Source organism: Gavialis gangeticus, unplaced genomic scaffold, assembly GCF_001723915.1.
Source record: "Gavialis gangeticus isolate Ggan-Ray unplaced genomic scaffold, GavGan_comp1, whole genome shotgun sequence".
Taxonomy (NCBI): domain Eukaryota; kingdom Metazoa; phylum Chordata; order Crocodylia; family Gavialidae; genus Gavialis; species Gavialis gangeticus.
Window position 1 is genome coordinate 29,818,065 of NW_017729001.1, and position 20,793 is coordinate 29,838,857.

Here is a 20,793-nt window from a genome sequence, read left to right on the forward strand (position 1 = left end):
CATGCTGCACAGAGAGACCCGGGGAGAGACAGCAGCATCCTTGAAACATCTGGCTTGTGCATCGTGGCCCAAATGGCATCTTTGCAGGAAAGCTCCAAATCTCTCCCTCCCCATCACATCCGCACTTCTCTAGGCAGCACACTGCGTGCCTGGCTCAGATCGTTCCCAGCTTGCCCCACCTGTGTCATATGTGTACAAGGCTTCCAGCCAAAAGGAACATGGGCTGTGGGACTTTGGACCACCGGTGCCGAGAAACACGAGTCTCCACTCCTGACCCTGGGATTTAAGGAGAGAGCTCTTTCACCACGCAGAGGACTAGCGGTTGATGGCCTCTTTGTGCCTACACATGCACTCGCAGGAGGACAACATGACCCTTGAGCAGGTCCTTGAGCAGGTCTCCTCTCTTCCAACAGACACACGTATGCACGTACCCCCTCTCTCTCCTGAATCTGCGGCTGGCCACTGCCAGCCCCACGGGGTCCAAAGCCATGAATCGGGCCTCCAAAATCAGACAATTAAAACCATGAGATGACTTTAAAAAATATATGTAATTAGGGGTTCTTTGCCTTCAGGTTCCTGAGCCTTTGCATCATCCTTCCTTTCCCCCCTCCCGCCCCATTGACACATGGGCCAGAAATTTCCTGCATTTTACTCATTTTTTATTTTTAATAAAAGCCAAGAGTCTCACTTCTTCAAATGCCCCCTAGAGTCGGGGCTGTAACACCAGGTATTACAAGATGTGCAATGCAGGCATGACTGCTGGCAACAATAGACTGAATGCGGGCCCAGAAAGTGATGTCTATATAACATGGTTCTGCCTGATGAGGAGATATCACATACATCCTTAATCAAGCAAACAAGATCCTCAGAGACGCACACACTCCAACAGGCAGCCCCCTGATTATTTTGGGGTTCGTTATCAGGGCTGGTGGTCAGTTTACAGCCATTGCAAAAGGTTTGGTCCCGTCTCAAAAAAAAAAAAATCCTCCGTCACGTCACAGAAAGTGGTATCTAGCCTGTTGACTCGAACGGAATAGAGAATGATATCCCTCCTACGCAATTAGCAGCATGCTTGCAAAAACCAATAGCAAGTGATCGTCCCTGCTTCAATTATACGGGCGAAAAATCCACTAGACTCGGAGGTAAAGCTCAAATTGACTTCAGCGAGGCCAAGCTGCCACCCTACATGTTTCCTATAGCACACGCTTGCTTTGATCCCAATTTGGTTTTCCTGCAAAAAAAGAAAAATACCAGAGCTAAGCAAAAGCGCGCCGAAGATAAATGACATGGGAGATGCCTCTCTTCCTCATCGCCCATCACGTAACTTTCCCTCCACTCGTGTTGCCTTTCAGCGGGGCCACATCGCCCATTCATAAATCTTCTCTAGAAAGGATGGGCTGAGCCGCTCTTTCTATCCAATTTCACGCACAGTTAATTTGGGAGATAATTCATGGTTTTGACTCCTCGGCTGCCACCGCTGAGTGGACACCACCGCCATGCTTATTTATATGTTGATTTCTTTGTGGTGTACACTGCTACTAAAATCTTCAGCAAAGTGCAGGAGGCGACCCAAAATCTCGAGAGAGTTGTGTTATAAACATTCAAATCAAGGCACCGAATGTCCTAGGGTGACTGTCCAGTGGGGTTCAGATCATCTGAGGACAGCTACCACGATCCTTTCAGTAGAGAAGGGTCCCAGGATAGGAAGCAGAACAAAAAATAATCTGTCTGGAGAGGCATCCTGAGCCTCATTTTTTCCTGCTAGAGACTTTGCTCAGGTGGTTCCCATACAAAGGAGATAAATGCATGTCAAACCCTGTTTGTTACTGCCCTATGCAATTCTACATTATTTTGCATGAGAGGATGAGTTTTGCTCCTTGGGGACGAGGGATCTTGGACTTAAATCCTGGGCTAGCTTGTCCCTAAGGCTTGGGATCCAGCTGTATTGTTTGGGGGATTCAGATGGGCTTAAGGCAGAAAGTACAGGGTGAGTATCTCTGACCCGGGACTGATTAAGGGCATCAGGATTTGGCTCATTGTTGTTGTTAATTAATTAAGACTCACCACCCCGCCAGGTAGGTAGGCAAGTGCGCTTGTTATACAGATAGAGAAACAGAGGTGGCCGTGCTTCAGGTCTCCTGGCAAGCCAGGGGCTGAGCTGGGTACGGTACCCAGGAGGCCTGGCCCGACTGTACGCCTCGGCGTTTGACTCATGAGAGCGAACCATGTGCAGAGGCTGCCGGCTTCAGAGCCACTGCGATTCTTTCAGCCTCTGTGATGATGAATGGTAGTGATGTAGCAAGGTATTAACTGGGGGACTCTAATGATTTAAAGAGAGGAATACATCACCGCTTATAAGCACACCGCACCGCATCTGTTTACTAACACTAACATTAAAGAGAGGGTCCCTTAGGAAAAATAAACAGCAAAGATTTAATTTCTTCTGGAAGATTAGAACGGCTATTGACCAGCCTAGCAGAAGCAGCGACACTGGCAACACTCATTTCCCATCTTTACAAATTAATTAGCGCGCATCGCACGGGCAGGGCTGTTTCCTTTATGAGTGATCACTGCAAGGGGCTGCTGGGGGGGGAAGGAGAGAGGTTTAATTAATAGATGCCGAGAGACAGCTGTGCTCAGCAGTGCAAGCCCCGGCTCCTAGCTCTGTAGCAGAAGGTGGCTTCTCCACCACCTCCGTCCTACAAGGAGGAAACAAGAGGGGAAGGTGGAAACCTCTTAGTACCATCTCCACTGGATAGATCCCTTTGCAAACCTCCTGAAAGGCTGCAGAAGACCCAGTCCTCCAAGAGCCTATCCTTCCTCTGCTGGAAAAGCACCATCCCGGTGATACAAGGGCCTTTTGAATACCCATGGTTGTTACTCATCATTGGGAAGGCTTCAAGACTTGACCTCTCCAGAGAGCAGCATGCCATCCTCCCAGGCTAAGGAGAAGGTCTCACATAACCAGCTGCCTTGCCTCAATTGGGAGTCTGTGCACAGATAGCAGACAGTACCGATGTATTTATTTTAAAAAGAAACAGAAGAAGAAGCAAGTCAATAGGCAGCTCCCAGTAAAAAGACACTAAGCTATTTACAGGTTTCTGTCAGCGAAAGATCAAGCCAGACACAGATATAAACTGATTCACAAAGCCCAAGTAATTGAGCTACAGTGTCGAGCTGTAGCAACTCCTCAGATAATACCAAACACTGAGAAGTGAGCTGGATTTCAAATAGATTATCAGACAGTTCCCTCCATGATGGTATTGCCTCGTTTCAAATCTATCAAGGGTTTTATCTGCATAATCTTGTTAGTGTCAACTTGATGGGGATACAGGATATCATCTGAACCCACTAAAGGTGTCAGTTAGATCATTTTTCATTAAAAAAAAATATTCAAAAATGCCTTCTCCTTTTACCAGCCTCATAAAAGGTTGGTGGGAAGAGTGCTAGTGAGGTCTTGCTGCAAAAAAAAAGGTGCCCTTTTTGCATCCAGGGAAAGGGCAGGAATTCAGTCCAAGTAGGAAAAAAAAGCCCTGGGTGTTATTTTTTTAGATAGATGAGTTAACTCTGTGTCCCCAACCTGGGGTTTCTCGCTATTGCAACATACATCTGGCTAAAAATGCTGGGCCGCTAGCCTCCCCAGGGTTTTGCATGGGATTAGCTATATCGTCTTTGTTTGCTTGCGTTTTCCGGTGAAGACGCAGTGCGGACGGCAGTGGCTGAACGTGTGTCTTTATCTCATTTGCTGTGACTAATAGCCACTGGGAAGCCGACTAGGTGTAAATTATTTAGCGATGCAGAGCGTGGAGCAAGGAAGAAGCAAAATGTGAGAGAAAGGTCAAGCAGAAAACGGCGGAGCGTGGAAATTGCAGGTTCTGGCAAAGCCGCGAGCTTTCCCGGCTGATTTTAAAGCCCGGTTGTTGTTTATTTGAGCGGGGTGCCAAAAAGCCAGCCGCTGTAGGAGCCCACCGAACAATTAAAATGTAACGAGCTAAGCACCGAGATCGCCAAAGCCAGCAGCGCTATAAAAGCCAGCCAACCCGTTAGGAAAAGCAAGGCCCTGTGCTCCGATCGAATCCATGCCGGCAGGCCCCTGCGTCTTTCCAGGTAGCTCTGGGATGGGAAGACAGAGCCAACTCCCAGCCCCATCGATGCCCTTCCTGAAGGGTTGCTCGGTCGCCTGTGGGTGTCCTGCTTTCTCCAGGCCCGGACCAAGCTCCTTCAGGAAGTGGTCATTGCTGCGAGCATTTCCTTATTCCAGGACTGCCTTGACATAACAGTGGTTGGTAATTGGCTGTGTTGCAATGTCCTGTAATGAGTGTTTCACGGTGATAACGAAGCCCCGGGGCTGCGTGGCAGGCATGCATTGGAGAAAGAAAACCAGAATAAAAAGGAAGGACTTTTTTTCCTTCGCCCTGCAGAAAGGGCGAGCAGCCCATGAGATGGGTGGGCCCAGCTCGTCCGCTGTGCACAACCCCAACAAGGAGGGGTAGTTCGTGATTCCTCCACCGATTCATCCCTCGTCTGTTGGGAGGCAAGACCCTGATCTCCCTATGTCTGTTAGGGCAGCACACAGAGAGACCCACAGAGATCTTCAGGAATAGCTACTAGGCTTGGAGCTCACACCGGACTTAAATCCACATTGATTTTCAACTCTAGACCAGTTCACAGGTCCCAGCCCTGCAGGCAGACCCATCAATGGGCCTTCCTGACCTCAGTCAGGATGAGGATCAATAAGGATCTGACTTGGGCTGCAGCCTCTGGCTGACGTGTCTCGGGGGACGGGGCAGAGGCACGCTAGGAAGGTTGCCCCTGGAAAGGAAGACGAGCCCCATCTTATTTCCCTGGGTTGTACTGGAGCAGGGGGAGCCACACAGCAAACCCGCTTTGATCCTTGAATGCGGCGTGGTGTTTGGGGCGGGGGGAATAAGACGGTTCCCACTGCTGACTGCAGGCGTTGTTCCACATCAAGAGATCTTGGGTGGTAACAGGGAGAGATGTTCAAAATAACAATATTTAGCATTTGGCGCTTTTCATCTGCAGAGAGCTTGACACGTTTTAACTAATTAATCGGAGTGTCAGGAAAAGCATGAAAGCTTCCCCCGGCACATTTCTTACGGGGCGGGTGCGCTAATGATCCTATTCTGCCAGGCTGTATCTGTGTGGATGTCAGGGAGAGCTGCTCCGACTCTTACCGGAAGAGGGGGTTACAAGCCAAACCCTTTCCCACCAGAGCTGGGGTTGAAAACCCCTTTGGCCTAAGCAGGAAAATCTGAAATACATCATTAGGTTAGCGACAGTATTTTTGTTTTCAGTTGTCAACCTGTTGCATGACTTCAGTAATGAAAAGGGCATTTGAAGGTCAAATCTGAGCCGTAATTTCAGCCGTAGGAAAAACCAAATGGAAATGTTTCTATTGAAGTAGTGATTGCATGGGTGTAGATCCCCCCCAGCAAAAAGCTGCTTAGCGGTGGTATTAGGAACCCAAATAGTTTATCGCAGGACTCCCTGGAGATGTCGGTCACTGGAAAGAGAAATGCAGCATGGTTGAGACAGTGAGGTGGGATTCCCAGGTCTGCCACAGGCCCCCCTGTATGGCCTTGGGCATGTCACTTAGGCTTGGGCCTGGCAGAAGCCTGGGGCACCTGTAGTTACAGTTCTGCCCACGTGCCCTGGGGAGCCAGGGCGTAGCTCTTGCCTAAAGCCCAGAGGGATCCCGAGGAGAGGGTCAAACCCACATCCTCACCCCTAGAAGGGTGCCCAGGATGATCAACTACTGTGGGTCAGGCCCTTTCATCAGGGAAGCTGAGCGCAACGCTTGACCCCTGGTCCCCATGAGGCCAGAGGCAGGGGCGGGTTTAGGGGGGATCCAGCCCTTAGCACATGTTGAACGAATTGCCGCGTAGCAGGATACACCTGCAGCCGAGCTCTGGAGCGAGCGGCGGCAACTCCCAAGCCCTCCGCCGGGCTTGTAAACGCCTCGTGTCATCTGCGTGCACCACCCGTGGCGCCGGGGGGAATCCACCCGCCAGCAGCCCTGGGCGGGAGAGGGGGAGAGCCACCTGGCTGGGATGGATGCCGAGGAGAGGAGGCTCTTGGCGACGGAAAGGCTGAGCCCCGGGAGCAGAGCCATCCCCGAGGGCTTTGCATCAGAGCACGCAGCAGGAGAGAAGGCGAGCACTCTACACGACTCTGGCCTCCGAAAGCTAGGAGACAACGGTCCTCATCAAGACCTAAATTAAGGACACGTTGCATATGCCCTGGGTCTATTTGCTTTTCATTATTCCCTGCTGTTTGCAGCCCCTCTCAAGAGCTTTCCACCTCCCTTGCACGTGCGGTTGGCAACTTCCCTTCCTGGTCCTGTCCTTTCCCCTACTGCATGCACAGACTTTTTTCCCTCTGCCTCCTTGCAGCCACATGAAAGCCGGTGCTGGGCTGGTTGAAAGCCCACCAGGGTAAAAGCGGTCACCGCAGCGTGCGGGCAATCTTGCCGTGGTTGCACTCACAAATGTGTAAACTAAGAACCAAAGATGATGCTGGAAGGATGGGGCAGGGACAGGTTTGGGGTACCGCTCAGACCCTTTTTTGGGGTCAGAAGGTAGCTGGCCTAGAATGGATGTAACCTGCCTCTCTGTGATGCTGCCTGGTGCTGGCATGAAGCAATATGCAATCTTTTCTGAGACAAAAATAGTGATTTTTTTTAAAGTTCTTTCAAGACATCAGAGCAACTTTTTCTAGGACTGCTCCGCCCAAACTGGGATGTTCCATAGCTTTAACCCGACAGCATTCGGACTGAATGAGCAAACCCATCAATATCTGATCAGCCAAGGCAGCCCTACCTTTATAACAGCTGAGCACTGTGATTATTTGCTATTTGTTCTTGCAGGGCTGCCTGTGCAGATCCAGCAGCACAGACAATTGCTCCCATCTCCCCTGCTGCATGCAGCGGTGAACGTTACGTGGCGTCCCAATGACCCAGCCTCGCTCCAAATCTGAGCTCAACCCAAACAGTCAGTTCCTTCTCCAGCTTTGTGTTCCCGGGGCAGGGAAGGTAGGAGATCCTTGACCACGTTACATTTAGGCCTTTAAAAAGGGGGTGAAGGGAAGCAGAATGGTAATGCCAGTAAAATGTATTCATACTGAACCGGCGTGCACCATGAATATTCTAGCAGAAAGGACCATAAAGGGAATTAATAGGAGATGGGCTACTGCCACCTCTCGGGCATTTCCTTCAACAACATAGATTGGCGAAAAGTGGTTTATTGAATGGGGAGGGGGAGATTTTCCAAAAAAAAGGGCTTCTAAATAAGGCTGGCTGCCAGCAGCCCTTTGGGTTTGCATGTAGCCTGGCTTTCAACGCCAAGTTGCATGTATTGGCCTGTCCATGCCTGTCTGAGCGAGTCCAGAACGCAGGCACTTGCCTTAGCCCCAGTATAGCATCTTCCAGGAGCTGCGTACCCCCTGCCAGCTGCCCCCAAACTCCCTCCAGAAACAGTTTACCCCTTCAGATCATGTTCATTTTCCAATGGGGATCTATAAACACATCCTTTTTCTCCAGGAGAAGGATGCTGGCTGGCAGGAGACTGCTAGAGGGTTGTTTCTGTAACTGCTGCTGCCTTCGGTATCCCTGTTTTGGGGGATAAAAATAGAAGACGTTGGTTGCCAGGAGCTGCTATTGCAGGAACTGGGACTGAGCTTTCTCTACAGAGCCCCACATTCACTAACGTCCCCTCCTCAAAAGAAGAGCTGGTAGAGCATTTAAAGGGAATTAAAAGTTGCCACAGCTTTGCATTATCTTTGATTGGCAGGTCACTAGCTCCTAGCAGGCCCAAGTCATAACACAGGCTAGATATCGTTGGCATATGCTAGCTTCTGGTTTTTTTCTGGTTGCAGAGTTTCCCTGGTACCTCCAGGTGGGGATGGACTCTGAAGGGAGCTGCAGGTTAATTAGTGCTGACTGATGGGGCAGGAGTGACTCATTAAAGTCCACCTCGCCTATAAAGGAAGTGAGAGGATGCAGTGAGAGCTCTAAGGGAAGGGGGCTGGGGGGAGGGCTCATGTTATATTAGTTATTGCCCTTTTGGCAGGAAGGGTAGTTTGGCATTGCAGCTCTGAATAACAGCCTACAGGGCATTAGCTAATGTATGAACAAGGGTGGGTCACCGCATACTAATATTAGCCTGGGGCTTGCAAAAGGGAATGGAGGCAAAGTGGTGAGACAGCTTTAGGAGAGAGCTTTCCTTGCTAGGAAGCGTGTTGTGTCAGCTCAGAGAAAAGGGGGATTTTCAGCCGGTGGGACTGCATTGCTGGAACCGTTCGCTGGCACCCCAGCCTCATTCAAAGAGCACAGACAAATGGCTAGAGCCCTGTCTGGCCCAGACGGGCTAAAAGCAGCACGAAATGGCATGGGCCAGGACTCCAGAGCGCCTCTTCTTGTCCTCAGAGGAAGTCTGGTGGATGTAGATAGATAGCCCTGCTAAGCGGAGATGCTGCCCCAAGCACCCTGTGCTCAGAGGCAGAACCTGCTCTTTAAGCCTCTTATATGGCCTGGGCTGCTGGGAAGGTCTTGAGCAAAATTGCTCAGTTAAGGAAACAGCAGGCTGTTAACATTAATAACTGATCATGGAAATCTGTTAGGGTAATTTATACACTTTCTTCTGTCTCATAAAACCTCTGTTAGCTAAAGGCCCCTGAGGAATGAGCTGCTCAGAAGCTCTACAAAGCTGCGCTGACATTTTTTTTCCCCCAGCCACTGGTTGCACTTCGCTTTGAGACGCGCTCCCCTTGTTTTTCCAAGGCAGGGGGAAAATGTGTGCATTTGGCAGCTGGAGGAAGTCTTTGTTTGCCCACTTTCTACTGTACATAATATTTAATTAAGTGCTAAAAGGTACGGTCCTGGAGTCCTATTAGCTCAACATGAATAGAGGTCGAAAGCTTCTCTAAATCATGTATAAAGAACAGAAGGTTTTTATAGCCCCGTTCCTCAGCCCAGCACTGTAAATGTCAATCACAGATTTGCATGGCACCTCGCAATTTATGGCCGCTCCATAAAGCCAGAAGAGAGAGGCACAATTAGCTGGCGCACAAGTCATGCGCGCACGCACACGTGGCGCGTCTCCGTACCGCAACGTGTGGCAGAGAGCCGAGGCGGGGAGGAGGAAACAGGTCCTACCCGGTCCCCCGCGGTCCTGCCGGTGGTTTGCCAGTGGAAAAAGTTGCATAGGCACAATGTTCATGTCCAGCCCTATTCGAGCAAGCGGAGGACACTTGCATCCATCTTTGAAGCTAAGTCCATGCCCCAGTTCCCTGCAGGGATTTCAATGCTCACAGAGCCAGGGCCGAGAAGCCAAGTTTGGGTTCACATCCTTGAGATGGGCGTAGTGTTGAGCTGCAGGGGTGAGGGTTGGCCCATCCCTAGTTGCAATGGATAAAAGGAGGTTGAGTGGGTTCCCCAAGCAGCTCACAGCAATCCTCACCATGCACCTCTAGCTCAGGTGGGGCTCCCCTTAGTTAATGGGGTTGCCAATTTGACAGCCTCTCCGCACTCTTTCTTGTGGCTTTAGTTCTTTTAAATTAGCATCAGATGTAGGTGTTTTCCATAGCCCCAGGGACTATCAAAGGCATCCCCTGTGCCTCCTACCTCTGGGCTGCTTTCTCTCCCCTCCTTCAGTGCCGTTGGGTGTAAGATCGACCCCCTTCAAGGCAGTTACAAAGCTCCCATTGCCACCAGGCCTGGGCTGGGGCACCTGAAATGATGGGGCAGCTGCCAGGGTGGTGAAATCTTCTCTGCAACGCCTGTCCGCCAGCTGGCCTTCATAGCCCTTCTTTTGTCTGCGCTGAATCCATGTCCAAGCGGACGTGGGGCTTCTCCCCTGGATTCACCCCAGAAGCAATTCCACCTGGTTGACCTCTCTTGCAGTTAGATGCAGGCTCTGTACACTTCAACCCCCTAGCAAAGCTCCCGGGCGGCGGGGAGCTGCACAGTTGCCCTACCCCCTAATGCAAAACCCCCTACCTCGTCCCTCTGAAATGCAGCTGCCTGGAGATGTGACCTTTTCTGCAGGAGAAGTTAAAAGCAGGGAGAATCCTTGCTAATTTTCATGGGTGGATTTTTCAGCCCCATCTATTATTACTGCAAACAGCTTTCCAGAAATTATGACTTGGTACGTAACCCCGGGTTAAATCATCATTATAATGACAGCTTTGGAAACCTAATATTTGATTTTGTCTTTGTAGCTGTTTGCCTAGTTAATATCAAATCTGTTTTACATACAAATATGTCGTGTCTGTGCCACAGCTCCATGCGGGGAGGGAAGAAATCTCTGAGGTTTCCACTAAGCTCTGGCTTCATCAAGCCCAAATGGGTGTTTCTGAAATACAAGAGGGTGATTAAAAATAAAGGGCTGGATCCTAGTGGGTCTCAACTGGCCATATGGCCTGGATTAGCCTTAAGATCTGGTTCTAGGTTTGCGTCTCTTCCTCCCCCCCTGCTTCTTTCTGTAAATTGCTTTGTATATCTAATTGCTGCATTCACCTCCTCAATGAACCAGGCTGTGCTTCCGGCGAAAGTCCCCTTCTCTTGATTCATGTGAAGTTGTCAGCTTTTGTCCAATATCAAGGCAGGATTTGACTGAATAAGGATTCTTTCGGCTTCTCTATTTATTTATTCTCTGTCAGGTTCCTTGAATAGTGTCATCGCCGGGAGCAGAGCTGGGATCACGTTTCTGAAAAATGCCTATGAATATTTATTTGAATGTTTAACCGCGTTTGCTTTGACCGTGCTAAATCCCCTTCTCCAGATGGGCTAGAAGAGAGCCGGCTAGTCCTGAATGCTTAAGAAGGGCCCAGCCTCGATCTAACTGAAATCCCAGCGAAGTTCAGGGGAGCCTCTCACTTTTCTCCCTGCGTTTTGGGACAGCCGGCGAAGCCGTACAGCGAGCTGAGTGTTTGGAGCAGGTTTCAAAAAGCAAACAAACAACAAAAAACCTCATTTGAATTTTTTAATGCAGATATTGCTCATCCAATCGGGGAGCAGAAAGAGGCCACGTGACGGATGTATCGGATCCAACCAATTTGCATTCTAGATATCGAGCACTCGCAGGGTATTCTAATGAGGGCAGCGGTGGGAGGAATTTATTCTGCAAGTAATTTTAAACTGCTCTCCTGTACATCACAGGGCATTGCAAGTCCTGTCCATAAGACACCCGCCCTCTTGAAAAGGCTTTAGCAAAACACTCCAGAAGGGCACTGAGTCTTGGCTTGAAGGCACCCAAGAGACGGGGAATCCACACTTCCTTGGGGAGTTTGAGGACATTGGGGACCATTCTCCTGGTTTAAAAGTGCGTCCCTTGTCTCCAACTGGAACGAGCCTGGCTGCAACTTCCAGCCTTTAATCCCTGTTACACCTTTCTCAGCTAGACCAAGGAGCCCTGAAGCACTCGATATGTCTCCCGGTGGAGGTACAAATGCATTACAGTGAAGTCACCTCTCGTTCCCCTGTCTTCAACCAACTTAAGGAGCTTTAGCTCCTTTAAGACTCTCAGTCTCAGGCATTTTCCGCCCTGGACCTCAAAAGATTTCCATAGTTTTTCTCTTTCTGGCACCCTCTCCAATTATGCGACACTTTTTCAATGTGGACACCAGGGCTGGGCTCAGTGCTCCTGCAGTGGTCTCACAAGGGCGTACATGGTGGTCACATCACCTCTCTGCTCTTCTCTACTCCCCTGTTCATAAGCTTGAATTGATGCCCTTCCTGCTGTGGCATCACCCCGGGAGTTCATGTTGAGTTGCTTGTCCAAAATGCTACACAGCCGAAGCTTTGGAGGGTGCCCCACAGCCCTTGTCCCAGGATGGCCAACTCGGCACTTAGCTGTATTAAAATGCCCCCTGCTTGCCTGGGCCCAGCTGCCAAGCAGTCCGTCTCACACTTTTGTATGACTGCCCTATCCTCACTGTTGCCTAAACCACTCCACCAGCCTCTGTCACCTGCAACGTTTGATCAGCCATGACTTTATACCTATTTCCAGGCCATCTCTGACAATGTTGAATGGCATCAGTCCTAATACTGGCTTCTGTAGAACCTCACTAGAAACATCCCCATTTGCTACTGATCCTTCATTAATGGTTGCATTTGGGGATCAATTAGTTGTCCAGTTCATAATCTGTATATTTTTAAATATTATCTAGTACTCCAGACTTTTTGTGACTCACTACAATGTCATATTCCAATAAAATATATTGCCTTACAAAAGTGTGCGTGCGCTATATTCACCTTTGTCAATCAAACTTGAAATCTCTCCAAACAGTGAAATTAGTTTCCCAGCCAAATGCTGTTAATTATGTTCCTAATCTTTCTTTATTGTGATAACTGTCTTTTCTGCACCTAATAATAATTACTAAGCATTCCTTTGTGCCTAACATACTTTAAGACCACCTTCTTAGTGTCTTTATCTCTACCAGTCTTCATATCTTTAGCTTCCCGTATTATTTTTCTAGACTCAACAACATCCAATTTATATTGATGACCATACATTTCCTCCTTTCCCCACATCTTTCTCCCCATTACTTTTTATTTCTAATTCATTTGAAAGAACCAGGATGTGCTTTTAGCCAAAATTCTCTTTATTCGTGTGGAATTGTCACTTTTGGCTATCTAATAATAGCTTCTTAAAAGCTTCCCAATTTCCATTTTTTTGTCTAAATATTTCTTCCCAATCACTTTTTGCTTACAATTTCATTTGACTTTGGGAACTATGCCCCTTTTAGAAGCATCTAGCATATCTAATACCAGTTGGGGGTGTCCTCTGTTTGCATACATTGACTGTAATTCGGTGGGCACAGTCTTCTAGACCAGTGGAGCCCAATTTTTTGGCCCTGTGGGCCAGAGGAGTGATAAGGGACTGGTCCATGGTCTGGATCAGCCCCACGCATGACGATGGAGCCCTCCCTGGCCTCAGCTGGCACCTGGATGCCCAGATTGGATCCTGAGTATTGGGATTGTGTCCTGGCACCCTGTGCCACCTCCATGCACCAAGATGAGATCCCACGCATGAAGATTAAGCCCAGGACCCTGTACTGCTCCTGCCCAGCCCTGTATATCGGGATCAGTCCTGCGCTGCCCTGTGCACAGGATCTAGAGTACCAGGCCACTTATGCCGGGGATGGGATCTGGTCTGTTGGCCTGGGGGTTGAGCACCCATGGTCTAGGGAGGCAACGACCAACTTCCAGTCTGGTGAGCAGTTCATCACCACAGTTCGAAATGCCGGTAGATATCTCGTATTTGACAAAATGCCCTTTGCCTGAAGAAAGCTATCCTCTACAGTACTGTTTTTTAAACCCTGTAAGGATGCTTTGCTACCAGTGACAGCAGCCCTCCCAAATCAAGGTCTCTCATAGCACCTTTCCATGCATGAGAGAGGAGTTTAGGAATAATTCAGCCCGTTCTCTCCGCTCGTGCCGCGGTCAGTGGTGGACCTTCGCCCCGCATCTGGGTCCGGCTAAGTTGATCCATGCTTGTTCAGGAACCCGTGGTTCTGCGCTGTCAGCGTTGAACATGAACGTCCATTCCCCCAACCTTACCAGGGCTTGGGCAGAGGCTGATGTGCTCTGGGGAGTAGCAGTAGCTGAGTCTCGTTTGCTTTTGAGGGACTCTCCCAGGCCCGTCTGAAGTGCTGACTAGGAGAAACGCACAAAAAACCCACCAAGGATAGGTCATTTTCAGCAGCTCAATGACCAAAAAAGCAAGCTGGACTCTGATAAAGTCTCCAAAGACCTTTCTTTTCAAAGAGCTTTTCTCTGCATGCTGCCTAATAATTATGCAATAATAATTGGTTGTCCCAGAGCTCCCCCCCTTCCCTTTTTTCTTCAATAAGATTTAAATTGCAAGACTTTTATAAAGCCTCGCTGATATGGAAACTCTTTTATTCTGGTCCCTGGAGGATGCGGGTCGGATGCAGCCTTTGGTCACACTGATGGAGTGTGCAGATGCTAATTGCAGCTCAGGCTTTCCAAGAAACCCATCTGCGGCCAGGGTTGGCTTTCAGTCCTTATGGATGCAACATGTCCGTCTTGTATGGGCTACTGCAGAACTAACCATCCTAGTAAAATAGGATGCGTGCAAAGGCTTGAGAGGGGAGGGGAGCGGAGCATTTTCAGATCTGTTTTGTCCACAAGATGCTAGGTGGAAAAAGCCACACTGCACTGAGAACCGGTCCGATATCGGCCTTCGGCCAAGGCTATTAGATTGCAGTTTTCCTGAGCCATCCAGTGACTGCTCAGCCAAGGGAAGATTGAGAGAGCCAGGCAGAGATTTCCCACCGAATGCCAAGCACAAATCCCCTAGTGAGGATGAGCTTCAAAATAAAATTTGCCTGCATACAGGCTCGCTGGCCTTGAGATGGCCCTGGGGACGCTCTTCTCTAGTCTGAAGGCATTAATGGAGCTGCTGGTGGGGGTGGGAAGAAACAGTTGCAGCAAATAAAATAATAAGAGTAGCTGATAAGCTGAGGAAGTCCGTGCGTGCAATAGAGAAGAAAGCGCTTTTGTTCCTCTCTAGTTTGGCCCTGCAGGGAAGGTCCAGTAGCCCCTTTAAAATGACAGATGTAGCCTTACTCTGGCTCACTCATCTGCTGAACTGAGCAAGACTCTCGCAGGGACCCTGCAAACGAGGGCTGCTCACGGGGCAGCTCCATCTCTCTTGCCCTGCCCAGCAGCCTGGAAAACTCCTGCGAATGAATAGATGATGGGAATGCTTCGTTCTGGGGGCCCTGTCATGACTTGAAACCTCCTCTGACTGTACGTCAGCCTCCTGGGTCCCCCTCTGAGCAATGCGAACTCCAAGGTAAAGAGTCGCCCTCCCCCAGAAGTTTTTTTGTGTCTTGAAAATCGAATGGGGCATAATGGAGCTCAGGGAGCTTTAAATGTTGCTCTGAGAGCAGTGGTGCAGATGCCAGCACGCTATATTTGTGATCGGCCTGCCCCCGAGACCCCCCGTTCCTAACGGTCGAGGATCGCTGTGGCAGACAGCGCTTGCATCCAGGCCGAATATCGCTGTGGGTGCTATTTTCCTCCGTGTCCCATGGGTTGCTACTGTTCTTCTCCACTTCCTCATTCATTAATCCACGAACTGAATGGCCTACAATATCTCCCTCTGTCTTCATGTCAGCGTGACGTGTTCTCTGTCAGATAAGATCTGGCAACTGTTCTGTTATGCTTATTTGAAAAAGAATTATTAATGACAGCGCCGAGATTGGTATCTGGTTCGGCACAATTTACATCTTGCTCCCGCTCTCGCAATATCAGCGCCGATGACATTTCCCCCCCCCTCCCCACCCCGTGCCAGGCTCTCTGTCGCGGGGGGAGCTTCCTTCGCTGTCTTGTCTCCACCGCACAAAAGCGATTTGGAAGCTTTCAAATGACATTTCCATCCCTGCGCGGTGCTGCCTCTCGTGCCCGCATTTGAACGATGGTCTGTCTGAGCTCGTCTTCCCGGTGTTCAAAGGTGGCAGCGACCTGACTCCCCTCCCGGGGTTGTCTAACCAAATCACTCGTCCAGCCTGAGTCCACCGCGACAGCGCCTCAGTGCCCATTTAAGCAACAGCCACCAGGCCTTCCCTCCCCTCCATTTAGGGCTCTACAGAGGGATTCAGGAGACTGAGGTTCAATCCCCAGCGCAGCACAGACGCCTTGAGCACATCAGTCCCTCTGTGCCCTCAATTTCCTACCTACTCAATGGAGCGATAATCCTGCCTCTCTGCTTGCGTGTGCCTTTTCTGTGGAGGCGCTAGGCTCTCTAAAACAGGGATCGCCTTTTGCGCCGTGCGCTACAATGCCCAGAATAATAGGGCCCTGTCAGTCCTGCTGTAATGAAAAGTAATAAGCAGGAGCATCTGTCCAGCTACCGCGCACTCATCCAGACTGCCCTTCTCCCCTCTGCTTCCTGCCGCTGTACCCTGAGCAGGGATGTGAGATGCTGCAGGCACAGCACCATGTCTCCGGCCCGTGGCATAGCTGCTCTGGGCTGAGACCAGCCGCCTCGAAGGCGGAGGTGGGATCTGTGCATCCTCCTGCAGCCTCTGGGCAGACCCTGATGCCTCCCGTTCGTCTCCCCATGCAGGTCAGGAGTGACCTCGTGCCATTCGTCCACCTCTTATTACCCAGACCTCGAGTAGAGAATAAGGGGGGCATGTGGAAACGGTGTCCATTGTAGGCTTTGTTCTCCTTCCTTGTGATAGTCTCCGGCTCCCATCTCCTGCATCCAGAGCTCGTGAAGTCCCAGGTCAGCCAGCTGGCTTCCAAATCTGCAAGTGAATCGAGGACGACGGGTTTATTCATCCAGCCGGCCTCTTCCCTGAAACTCTGGTCACCGAATCCTGCCCAGAAGTAACAGCCTGGATCTGGACCGTGAGAGCTAGGAATCATTCAGCTTCTCTTTCACCGAGCCTCCTTACCCGTGGAGCAGCCTGGCAAGTGTCGGCTGATGCGATGAGCCCAAAGATAGAGGGGGGGAACATGCCTGCGACTCCTGCTTCTGTCAACAAGCCATGAATAGGGAAGCTGGCTGACATGACAGCCGCTTTCAGTCCCGGAGTGTCTGGTCCCGTTGCCATAATAAGGATCAAAGGCATTCATAACAAAGGGAAGACGTTTCCCACAGCGTGGTGGTGTCGAGGCTTTGTCACCATCCCAGTCGGTGTCCTGGGGGGCTGGTAGATGGGTTCACTGGGACAGCTCGATGTCCTGCCATTCTCCGGCCCCTTTCACTTAGGGGTCTTGAAGCCCTTTGCCTTGCTGCTCTCTCCCTGGGCTTGCCCTTGGATAGCTGAAGCAGAGAGAAATGAAGTGACTTGCTCGGCAGGTCTGTGGCAGCAGTAGGGAGAGCGCCTAGGAGGTCTGAGTCCCAGTCCCCTGCTCCAAGTACCCAAATGTCACTTCCTTGCAACCCGTTAGGGACGGAGGTGCCTATTTCAGGCAGGAAATGCTAAAAGCTATGGGCAAACGCGCTGGCTTGGAAGGGGTGTTCCCCAAAGCCGGGAGCCAACTCCTTGCAGGTCCCGTGCTGTTTGGCAAACATTTCAGAAACTTGCTTTGACCTCCGTGGCAGCAAGGGAGAAGCAGAAGTGCTATACAGATATCCTAGGGGACAGCTGTGCGCTCTGCCCGTCCTGGCAGCCAGGCAGGACAGGAAAGGCTCGTTCTCACACCATTGCAGGCTCAGATGATGGTGCATATAAACTCCCAGCAGCTCCTCCAAACCCAGTGGCGCCTTCATCCTCAAGGAAGCTGGAAAAGGCCCTGAACACATGACTGATTGGCTGGGAAGCAGTTAAAAAACCCCCCAGCAATGCAGAGTCAGGCCCAACACAATATTTCTTAGTGCTCTTGACCGCAGCATCGGCCCAGTTGTCTTCTCTGCTGCGTTTATCTGGTGACCAGTTGTCCTTTAGACTAGGAAGCGACGGCTGCCATTCTGCGTTATGGTCTGGCAGTTGTATTCTTCGCTGTAGCCTCCTTTCTCTCCGTGCTCAGGTGCATGGGTATGGCCCAGGGAACAGCAAGCCCCCACATGCAACGCTTCCACTTCTCCAAACAGCCACTGCTCCATTTACATTAAATGGGGGTCCCGGCCTATGGATTAGGCAGAGTCCAGTTGCTCTGACCAAGCCATAGCCCCCGTCACAACGGACTTCTGCCTCCATCCTGATGCTCTGGCCTTCCCTCCCCAGCACCCATCTGCTCTAAGTCACACAGCCCTTTCGTTTTCTGGGCCTGACAAGGCACACAAGCAGCTAATTAAGTTTCCGCTATCCCAACAGCGGCCAAGATTTATTTTTCGGAAGCTCATTACGGCAAGTGACAGTCAGTCAAAGCAGAGACTTGGCTGCAGATCACTCGCTCAGATCGCGCCCCCAGCAAAGCCCTGCTCCCCTTCTGTACAAAGGGAGGGCTGCCAGGCAGGTTATCTGGAAGCAAAGGGCTGATTTCCTCTGTGGAGCAGACTGGGTGATGCCGTTGTGCTTTGCTTTTCAAAGGCTGCTGCCTGCAGAAGAATGAGGCTGGGTGCAATTATCTCAGCCTGTGAATGGCTCTTTTTATATAATCCGGTGCACTGATTGCTTTCACAGGTGATGTCTCAGACCTGCAGACTTGTCTGTCAGCATCCTGTACTGGCTGAGCTAATTCCTGAATACTTGATCCTCCTTCCCCTTGTACTTCCCTTCTCTGTTATCCTCTTGTCTTTTCTGTACCTCTCCATTTCTTTGCCAAGCTTAGCATCCTCTGCTTATTTCTTTAGCTGACACAAAAGCAGCTGGGGCTAGACATCCCTAGGTCCTTCTGAAATACCACTCAAATGGCTCAGTTTTTGCAGGCTTCCCTGAGCAGCAGCTGTTGGAGCAGGAGGCAGCATGGAGGCAAGTCTTGGTTAGCTGGACAAGTCCCATAATTTGTGGGTGCCTTCTTGTGCTGGTGAATGATGAGATCAGTTTGGTCCCAGGGGCTTCACCTGAGATGGAAGTGATGCATTTGTAATTGTTTCATGCATTATGGCAGAAGGAAAGGCTGTGGTTCAGGAGCAGAGAAAACACTGCAATAGCTCATTGGTTCCCCCAGGAAGGACCGAAGCTGCCATAATGATTGCACTGCACCTGCCAGCTTAAAATCATATAGCACTCCCTTCCCGGGGTATCTGTTCATCACCTAACCAACCCCACTTCAGCTTAGAGCAGGTCTGGTTTAGAGTACCCAGTTCCCGTCTTCTGTAACTCTGGGCGGTAAGAGGAGAACACTTGGGTGTAAGAGGAGAGAGTGGTCAGATCACAATAAGTGCTTCGTTAATAGGGACAAAAAGACCACGCTCTGCAGGGATTTCTAGTCAAGCTGCTCCTGAATTCCCCTTGTTGGCTTGATTTTTGGTTCTTCTTAGAGCAGCGGTTCCCAGACGCTGACAGGTTGCGCACCACCAATTTAAAACAATACAACTTTAAGTACCACCAGCAAATTTTTGTTGTATAAAGTAATCATAGAATATCTGTTAATGCGTACCACTGACAGGTTGTCTATGTACCACTGGTGGTACGCATGCCACAGATTGGCAATACCGTAGGACAGCAGTTCCCATTGTATCTGGCCCACCTGCAGACCAGTTAGCTATGAGGATGAGAGGGAACTGCTCCTGATGTGTCTACATGTGCATTTGTGCCGGCTTAAATTTACTGCACAGTAAATTACTGCACAGTGAGCAGGAATAGGCCAGCATCTACATGTGTAGGCATTTAAAGCGCATTAACGCTGTGTGTGGACTGACTTGGGAGTAAAGTTAGTCCCAAGTCGGTCCATGTGGCAGAAAGCCACCTTGGTTTCTCCCCAAAAATCTCTGCCCTGTGACGCTGTGATTTAAATCTCTGTGCTGTGACCATTCAATTAGGGTGGGACCAGCACACAGGGGACCACACCCTCAGCCTGTCTCTTTAGGGAACTGGAGCTGGCTGCATTCCTGAGGGAGGGGGAAACCTGCTCCCTCTGCTTACGTGACTTGCATCACTTACCTGGGTAAGGGGTTTCTACCTGGGGAGCTGGAATCTGCCCGGTAACAGGTGATGCATTTCAGATTGGTTGGCTGACAGCCAACTGGGGCTGACCTCCGCTGGCCCAGGTGAATGAGGTCACAGGGGCTATATAAGTTAGGACGGGGAAGGAGGCGGTCTCTCCTCTCCGGCCATGAGGTGACGCAGCAGCCAGGCAGGGGACAGAGAAGCCTTAACATCTGAAACTGGCTCTCTCCCCCCAAACTCACGAGCTAGGAACCGCCTGCCTCCAAAGGGAAACTTCACCTGCCTTTGGAAGATGCTTGTGAGTAAGCTACTCAATCTGATTAGATATTTAGCTGAAGGTATCACATATGCGTAATCAAAAGGCTACCACAGCCAGACTGTTTGCTCTTTAGGATTTCTAGATATTGCTCTATCCTGTACCCTAGTTTACCCTACCCCCTGTAATCAATAAAGTTCTCCTTTTTGACTGGTGTGGGAGACTTATTGAGGGGTGGGTCTAAATTATGCCTAAGAGACCCCTTAGGTCTGTGGACTAAGGGAGACTATACCTTTTTGCCCCCGGACTTGGGGAAGTACCCCAAGTGCCTGTACTGGGTTGAGTACCTGTGGGACTTTAGGCCTGTGTTACCCCAAGGACACAGGGCCGCGAGACAGTCCATTCTTGGGGTGGTGGCAGCACGTTACCCCCAGACTAGCGAGTGTGCTCCAGGAGAGGGGTCGGCCGGACATAAGGCGCCCCTAGGGAGGCATTCGGAGCCTGGAAGGTGGTCGGGCGCAGGGAGGTGGGTGGCTCAACGCAGGAGCACCCCCTACTGGCCCGCCTCACGTGGTGGAAACAGCGGAGGGATACGAATACCCATCTGTGTTCCTGAGGTGGGATCTCTGCACCCGCCACAGTCCACACACAGTGTTACTGCGCAGTAAGGCATCTACATGTGCATCACTGTGCAGTAACTAATCGGGTGTAAATCTGATGATTCAAGTATCAAATTTACACTCAAGTTACTGTAACCTACCATATTTACTGCACAGCATAGGTGTGCGCTTGTAGATGTGCGCCTGTACTACATAATAATTTCAGCTACTGCGCAGTAAATGTGCACGTGTAGACATGCCCCCAGTGTCTGAAGTGAACTGGATGGGCCTTCTTGAGTGGTGGTGGTGTTTGGAAAATGGGGAAGGGTGAGAGGAAACCCCCCTTACTTCTTTGTGTTAAAATATCCCCCAAAAAGCAGGAGGAGT